Source organism: Clytia hemisphaerica, unplaced genomic scaffold, assembly GCF_902728285.1.
Source record: "Clytia hemisphaerica strain Z4C2 unplaced genomic scaffold, Clytia hemisphaerica genome assembly, whole genome shotgun sequence".
Lineage (NCBI taxonomy): Eukaryota > Metazoa > Cnidaria > Hydrozoa > Leptothecata > Clytiidae > Clytia > Clytia hemisphaerica.
The window spans coordinates 61,857-70,907 of NW_027104601.1; positions in this window are offsets into that span (position 1 = coordinate 61,857).

Below are 9,051 nucleotides of genomic sequence, written 5' to 3' on the forward strand. Positions count from 1 at the left end.
CAGTTCGTCAATTTTTTACCACATATAACTCTCACACATTTAGTTGACAGTCGCTAAGGGGCGAGGTTAAAACTCTTGCATAGGAAATGAAGACAGCTATTTCTCATCTGAAATGCGTGGACTGCAAGGTTTTCACACAAACCACAGATTGAAAATATAATAATCAGCAGATTTCGAAAAATGACGCGTGAAAACAAAGAAACCGCAAAATTGCATCTGTCACTTTAAAAGGGGCGCTAAAAATTAAGCTTCATTTTTCTTGGTTGAGAAAAGATAGGGTAGTTTCCTCTAAGAACCATTTCTCGAAATGTGTCTAAAAAGTTTTTTGAATAGTATTTTTAAGTACTGTTAGACCCATTTAGTTCAAGTAATCTGCTATGAGGAAGCATCACCAAGTTATGAAAGGTTGAGGCTTTTCCTGAAAATATAATAGGCCCTGGAATTGTTGGAAAGGCAAGATGAGCAGTCTTCTTTTCTTACATATTCTTCATATTCTGTAGGTCAAAACAAAGAAATCGTCATAAAATGTCATCTGTTGATGGAAATGCACTACTTGTCTGCACTTGTTCCCTTAAGGCGAGACAAATCTAATTTGTTGTTTTACGGGCAGAGCGTTAGAAAAATATGAGTCGGTCGGTCGGTAAAATAAGAATAACATTTTCATTAATCAGGGTCGGTAAGGTACCGAAAAAATTTTCCAAAAAATATCTGGATCAAAAATTCACTTTTTTCATCTTTGATGAAGTTCATAATCAATTTTAAGTGTATGGAATGCCAGATTCTAGATTTATCCAGTTTGTGGAATGAATTTTCAGCTTTTTCAAACGTAATTCTTACAATTAATTAGCGTGTAAAATTTATTGTAGTGGAAATTTAATATTATTATTTTTTCCATTTTAGCAAAAATAGGGTCGGTCGGGCCTGTAGAACAATAAATTAAATTGGTTTCGCCTAAAATGCCAATAATAAGTTGGCTAGGTAAGATCAACCAATATTTTGACACAAATTTACTTTTAGAGACCTTTAGTGGACCTGATTTAGCATTTATAAGAGGGAAAAAAACGCAATTAAGCAAATTTTTGATTGATCATGAATATATCTTTAAAAGACTTTAAAATCCCACTGAGATTTTTTAGCAAGCCTTACTGAGAGTTCCAAAAAGATCTGCTGTTGCTCCAGATCTGCCAAACTGACAATTATCTCTGCCATTTTTGACAAGGGTGCAAGGACAAAAATCCTGAAAATGTTATTTTTATGGCCAAAACCCACCAGTAAACCTCTCCAGGACAAAACTTTGCTTCAAAAAATCACAAGGACAATCCGCAGGCAGCTAAAAGTGCTTCCGAATCCAGATTACGCAAAGCCCTCTACAGGAGGTATATACAAGAGATTTTTAGGGAAACTTTTTGAGACACAATTTGATTTTTTCTGATTCCTTACAGCACCTGACCCCGAAAATTGAATCAGACCTGTAAGATGTAGATTTACATTAAAAAAATTTTGAACTCCCAAAATTCTTTCCCAGGGGCTAATTTTATTACAGGCTAATTTTTTTGAGGCCCGGAATCTTGGAGTTAGCAATTTTCGAGTTGGCTAAATTATGACGTCATAAAAGTGCAAATTATGACGTCACCAGACTATATAACTCGAGTTTTCATTTTCGAGTTAGAATTAACTCGAATTTTAGAACCTTTTTCGAGTTAGCTAACTTGGAATTTATTTTTTGTTCACAAGTTTTCGAGTTAGCCATCTTGATTTTTTTGTAAAAAAAAAACTTCGAATTAGCTAACTTAAACTTATTTTGTGTGTTAAAATATCCAAGTTGAAAAGTTGAAAAGTTGAAAAGTTGAAACCATTTTGATATCAGGCTGCCAATTTGAAGAGATATATTTGCATTTGCTTTCACGAAAAAGGCGAAAAGGCCAATGTTTTCAACTTATGTTTGTTGATAATTTTCGAATGTGAATTCTATTTATTTATAAATATATTTTGAGAAGCGTTCTCATTCAACGATTCGATTCAAATGTTTTTATTCAAAATTCGAACGTTTTCATTCGAAATTCAAGTGTTGTGTTTTGAAATTCGAATTCTAAGACAGATTACCTAAAGAGGTACAGACCAGAACTTTACAGACCAGAACTTCCAGGCCCTAACTCTCCTTTGCATGTTCAAAATCTCTTTTCTAAAAAAATGGTTTCGTGGAATTTGAATACTAACACATAAGTCTTTGCTTTATATTTACCTTTAGGAAGTCTTTCAATGTGTTATCTAAAATCGAATATTTAAAATGTTTGCATTAAAGAAAACATCTTCTTCGCCCCAAATAAGTACAAAGCGAAATGTCATTATCTTAGTTTTCTTCTTTTTCCTGCTGTCCCTTATGACTTTGATTTAATTATAATAAGAAAACATATGTAAATATTTAAATCAGTCATTCTTATACACCCCTGTCCCCTTTAAAAAAATCCAAATGGCTAAAACGTTATTAAGGACATGTTTTTTAATTGTTTCGTTTTTAGGGGTCTTGGGAAATCATCATTCATTTCTAATATAATGAATGAACTAAAATTATGCCCTGATGATGGTTGCGTGAAAAAGATAAACTTTAAAAATTTAAAAGAATTTTTTCTAAAGCTTAAATCTGTCATGACTTATGCTTCAACAAAGTGCGGTCCAAAAATGAGCCAATACTTAGCATTTTAGTAGGAGCAAATACTTAGCATTTGGATTTAGAGGCTTGTATCTCTCTCAATTTTTCTGCTGTGACTCTAATAGTTTGCACATGCCTTTTTATACCTTATAAGATCAATATACCAACATAAGCAATCACTAAAAATGGTTGTATGGTCCCATTATGAGCATGTTTTTAGCATTGGGTGTGGCTTTTTTTTAATCCACCAGCACAGTTAAGATAAACACAAAAGAACTATGATATTGATATTATGCATACTTGAGGCATTCAAAAAGATAGAAAAACCAAATTTGGCCGATATAAAGCATTCCAGGGTCCTTTTATGAGCAAAAATTTAGCATTGACTGTACTTAGAGTTCTTGAAGGCCATGTCTTTATGCTAAAAAATTTGAAAAAACCCGAAGATTATTGTTATTTCATAGTTCATTTAGGCGCTATTTGATGCTTGGATCATCCACGAAGCTTAAAAAGTCTTTTCTGTGATCTTCGTCATAGTTAAATGGACCAAAAACGAGCAGTATTTTAGCATTTTAACGGAAAATGTTAAATATTTGCTCGATTCTGGACCCTGAAAAGGTTTTGAACATCAAATAAGTTATCATTAATGTTTGATACACAATTGAACAGAACTTCTGAGGTTATTTTAGTTCCTAGGTCTCGAAATGGCTGATTTTAGCAAAAAATAGACTAGGTAAAGTTAATTTAGTAAGAGCAAGCAGAATAAATTGCAGTATTCCAGTGGAAAATGCTAAATTTAGCTCCAAAACGGGCCCTTAACAGCTCAAATGTTTTTTGGTGTTAATAACTTGATTATTAAACTACTTCAAGGAAGTATGAAGGTTTTACACCCACTCCAGCTTTTTATTCGGTGTTTAGAAAACATACTCGTAATTCTGCTGCAGTATTTTTAGTGGAAAGATGCTAAATTTAGCTCCAAACGGGCCCCCTTTAACAGCTCAAGTGTTATATTGGTGTTAATAACTTGATTATTCAACTATTTCAAAAGAAGTTTGGAAGTCTTATACCCAATCAAGCCTTTTACTTTGGTGTTTTGGCACTTATTGTCAATGGGGAAATAGGTGCTAAAAAAGTGCTCTAAAAAGGGCCCCACAATAGGAAAATGTGGGCCTTTTAACAATAGGCTGCTTTAGTTGCCATCCCTCTATGAGAATCATTGGTCAGATAGACAACTTCCTGGGTTTTTAGCTCTGATTTAGATCATTTTCCGAAACACATACAAATGCTAAAATTTGCTCCTAACTGGCCCCTATAACAGCTAGAATTTTGGGAAAAGAACTTTTTTGGGTCCTATCATCACTACTAACATCCTGTGAAAATTTCGGACCTCCAAGTTACCCCAATCAAAATTTAGCTTTTTTGAAAATGCCAAAAACGAAACAATTAAAAAACATGTCCTTAAACGCTCTTCGGTATTAAATATACCGGGTGACCCACGAAAAAGTTCAGACGTTTCCCGACGTCTTAAGGCCGAACAAATGTCCCAAAGTGCTTGGAGTTTTGATATTTAGAAAGTAGATATCCAAACTTAAAATTTGAGTTATCACTTTTTAAATTTGACCAACTTGTTCTCTGCTTATGAGCTTTTAAAGTCAAAATTCACTTTACGGAAAGTGTAAAAAACACGTAAAAAAGGGGTATCAAATTTGGTATTTTTAGTTTTTGATATACAGTTTTTGAAAAAAATCTATGAAAGCGCCAATTTTTATAAAAACTAGTCTTGTTTTAAACAAAAACTACTTTCAAAGGTGTTTTTATTAATTATTAATTTCATAAAACTCGTTAAATAAGTCAATTTGTAAGTGATTTTCTAATTGATTGCATGAATTTAATACCTCTTTTTTACGTGTTTTTTACACTTTTCGAAAAGTGAATTTTAACTTTAAAAGCTCATAAGTAGAAACAAGTTGGTCAAATTTAAAAAGTGATGGCTCAAATTTTAAGTTAGGATATCTAATTTCTAAATATCAAAACTCCAAGCACTTTGGGACATTTGTTCGGCATCAAGACGTCGGGAAACGTCTGAACTTTTTCGTGGGTCACCCGGTAGGTCATAAATTGTATCGGTTTGTATTATCTGCATCATATTGAGTAGTGTCATAACACTTCTTGAGATTGGTTGGTAGGGTTATTCAATAACTATAATAATAGTTTGTCAAATAATGTCACTTTGTCAATAATAGGCATAAGTTAAAAAAATCTCTCTTTTAGCATCTTCTACTGGAAATTTTTATCTAATGATCTAATTTACTATAATGAAGTTTAAAAAGGTCATATTAAATGACCCTGTCAATATTCTGGTTTAAAAGGGTCATTATTAATCAAATTTGTAATGAAATCAAGTCATATCAAAATATTCTCGGTCATCTACTTCAGTTACCTTCTTCAATGAAACAGGGGCATATACTAGCTTATTGAAAATTTTCAGATGAACGGATTCTTATAAATAAAACTAATATAAATGAGCAAACGAAATATTTTTCTCCTACGAAAAAGTGTATCTCAACAAAATCTGTGTAGTCTGTGAACTTTATAGAAAAAGCGCGGGAAAATAAAGTGAAGAGGAAAAAAGAGAGAAAATATTATAATGTCTTCAAAACGCTATAAGACAAAAAGTTGAAATTTTTTTTAACGCTAAATTTTCAGATTTGGTCAAATTTGACATGCTGATTATTAGGTATTTTCGAGCAATTCTTTTCACTTTTTTGCACCAATTCTTCAAAATGAAAATGTTCAAAGTTGTTCTTTTATTCAATGATTTTGTCTATCTAACTCTCGCATCAAATTCCCGCTTTCTTAAGTAAATTGAAGATGAGAAAAAACCTAAGCCTTAGGATCCCATCAGATTGAAACAAATATATGAAGGGTGAGATTTTACAGCTGCCCGTCTTGCAAGACACTGAGAGGCCACAGGTGCCAAAAAGAAGGGCCGTGTGAAATACGGCAATCTTATTGGTGGAAATTTGATAAACAGCTGCAAAGGAGCACCAGGAAGCAATCAGTAGAAGAGACCACTTTCGTTTTTGTTGCAGATTTTGATATAAACTTCTCTCACAGGGATTACTTGTCAATGTGTTGTGTCAACTTGTCAGCATTGTATTGCTGTAAAGGGAAAGATAAAAGAGGTAAGACTAGCCTAGTTTCTAATCCTGATATTTAAGCTTAGACTGTGTCAGGGCGGGATAGGAATAACGGTTGTTGCCATGAGGGCGGCATGGCTGTCTCAAAGTGAAATAACAAACCTGCAAAAAAAGGAATCAACACGCTTCCTTGTCCGCCGGCACTATCTTTAATTTCGCAAATGAATCCAGTAAAGCTACCATTCCCTTTCGATATCGCAGATATTGCACTGTGTCGCTGTATTTGAATGCACTGCGTTGCTGTATTTTACTTTTTCACTCAAAATATAGGTGCGCTGATTGGATCAATATTTCAGCGCCAAATTTCTCTGGGACGGGGGTTCATCATTCTTTTCTTAAAATCATGTTTTGATGCTAAGAAAACAATAATATTAGGGTTTCTTTAATCTCATGGGTGTTAAAAGTTGCACTTTATAAAAAGTTACTGTGATCTGCAATCTGTAGTCTAAAGGAAATATTTTTTCTCTAAACCACTGTGAATGGACTCCCTAAACACATTTGAAGATTAGTTTTCTTGGATTTTCAGAACAGGTTTCGGTATATATTATATGTCATTTAGAATGGCTTTGTTTACAATGATTCCAAGCGTCTCATAAAAAAATGTTAAAATAGACCTCATGGATGATAGCGAAATGTCTGGAAATGACTTGAAAAGTACCCTCTACAATGTGCATTGTTTTTCATATTAGAATGTACAGTAAGTTCACAATACTACTACTTATCTGTGTTCTATGATAACTTAGGATTACTCTCATGAAAATCCCATGTGAAATCACCTCTTGATAGAGGAGAGCTTTTTCTCTTGCTTCTCTTCTTTTCACTCGCTGTCTACCATCTTGAATTTTGTTTGTTCTGTTGAATGCGGAAATCTTGCCTCCCGTATTTCCATTTTTTGCTTGTTGCAAGCACCTGTGGTGGAGGGGGGGGTGTATTGCCAAATTGGGTCACCTGACAAATTATATTTCTTGATATACGATTGAAAAGTATGGTGGAAGTGTAGCCTAGAAATCTAAGCTAGTTTGATTCAGTCACTTGGATAAATCTGATGGTTTAAAAGTTGTGACTGAATAACTAGCTTAGGGACAGTAAACTCGGTAGCTTATCAACTGACAACAACGACAATTCAAATTTCGCGGCGAGGGATAACTAAACTCACATAATTTGCATAATTATTCGTCGTTGACTTAATTCGTTTCATATCAAAAATCTGAAATCACACCACACACAGAACATAATATCAAAACATTATTTAGAACTTTATTATTTTGTCTTTTTTTCTTCTGATTGGCTCTTATTGTAAGATTAGATAAACAAACTCTCCGTCTTACAGTTTATGCGCTCCTTTTGTAAAATATAAAATGAAATTCTATTGTAAAGTGTGCCGATGGAGAGTGAAGGAAAAATTTGTTCATTTTTTTCAAAAAGTTATGTTTGTGTTTTATGGAACAGTCAACAAGAGACAAATTCGTTTCTTGAGTGATAATTTTGTGATTTTACATAAAAGTATTTTGTATGATTTTTACAAAGCTCATCTTAAAAATAACCTTCAACAAAATAAATGAAAATTACTTTAGACTAGCAGGCTAAAATACCGTATACAAAACAATGTAATCAATCCCCCCCCAAAAAAACATTTTCTTGAGTCTTGAATTCGTATAGCTGTCACTGAAAATAAGCAACGACAGTTTTATGTTCTTCGAAAACGAAAGATGTCTTTGTCTGTAAAATCGAGCATAAAGTCTCAAATTCATAAAACCACAAGAAACCACGACCAGTCAAAAACCAAGAACTGTCTATCATCTATCCATTGCAGTATAATACAATATCATGTCATGCAATCCAATCAGAATACAGAACTACAGCATAGGATCTGAACAAGTACTCTCTCTTATATATTGCCACATACGATAGTCAATGTTCAATCACAAATCTTTACTTTATTATTTGCCACTCTGGAAACAAGCAACTTTTGCTGTCTTTACGGCGAATAGCATTCTTTTTTCTTCATCAGTTTAATTCTTCCCAAAAACAAAATAAGCACTATCAGGTCTTGAAAACCTTTTCTGATACAGTATTCTAAATATATCTCTCGGCTCTCCAGGCTATTTTTCATGCTTTTTTAGCGTCCGGTTATCGGACGCTGCCCCTCCTGAAATTACTAAAATATTGGTAAAAACAGCCTTTTTTGTGGAAAAACACTGAAAAAAGTGTCCTTTTTGACCACCAACGGACGCTGCCTTGCCTTTCTAAAATATGGCCTGCTCTCTCATGGTAATAGTCTCACATCATAATATAATCGAAGAAAGATGTTGCATTCAATGAGTCCCATCCTCTTCTACTTGTTTTCTGATAAAATAATTATAAACATCTATCGCTCACGAAAACTCCCGATTTTTTACCACGTGACCCACTCTGACTAATCAGAAGCTCACCGACTCCTGCGTTCATATTATGAACGCGCCCTTTCCCTAAACCAGTATTCCAAGGCAAACTTAAAATCCGTAAATATAAAAAATCTTTAAAGCGCCGAAAAACGCTATATTACCATAAGATTGTCAGATAGTCCCAAGTTAGAGCAGTTTACGGTATAAGTGAGATTTTCCTTCTTTTTTTAACTATTTTTGACGGCATAAACGTTGACCCCCCCCTTAAATAGTACTGTCAACTACTCTAACTTGGCAGTCTAAACTTAAACTCCTATATCAGGATTAGAAACTAGGCTAGTCTTACCTCTTTTATCTTTTCCTTTACAACAATACAATGCTGACAAGTTGACACAACACATGTGTACATGTACATTGACAAGTAATCCCTGAGAGAATTTTTTATAGAAATCTGCAACAAAAAAGAAAGTGGTCTCTTCTACTGATTGCTTCCCAGCGCTCCTTCGCAGCTGTTTATCAAATTTCCACCAATGAGGTTGCTGCATTTCAAACGGTCCTTCTTTTTGGCACCCGTTAGAGTTAGATTGTCAACAAAGTGCCGTAAAAAATCATTGAATAAAAGAAGAACTTAAAATCTTAAATATTTTCATTTTGAAGAATAGGTGCAAAAAAGTGAAACATAGAAAAGTTTCATTTTTCATTACATTAATGGAAATGGGGGATTTGGAAAATTTTCTATGTTAAGTTTTTTGCACAAACCCCTGTAACTATGGGGCGAGCACCCCGTTGCTAAGATGTTGGCTTGAAATCGAAAATG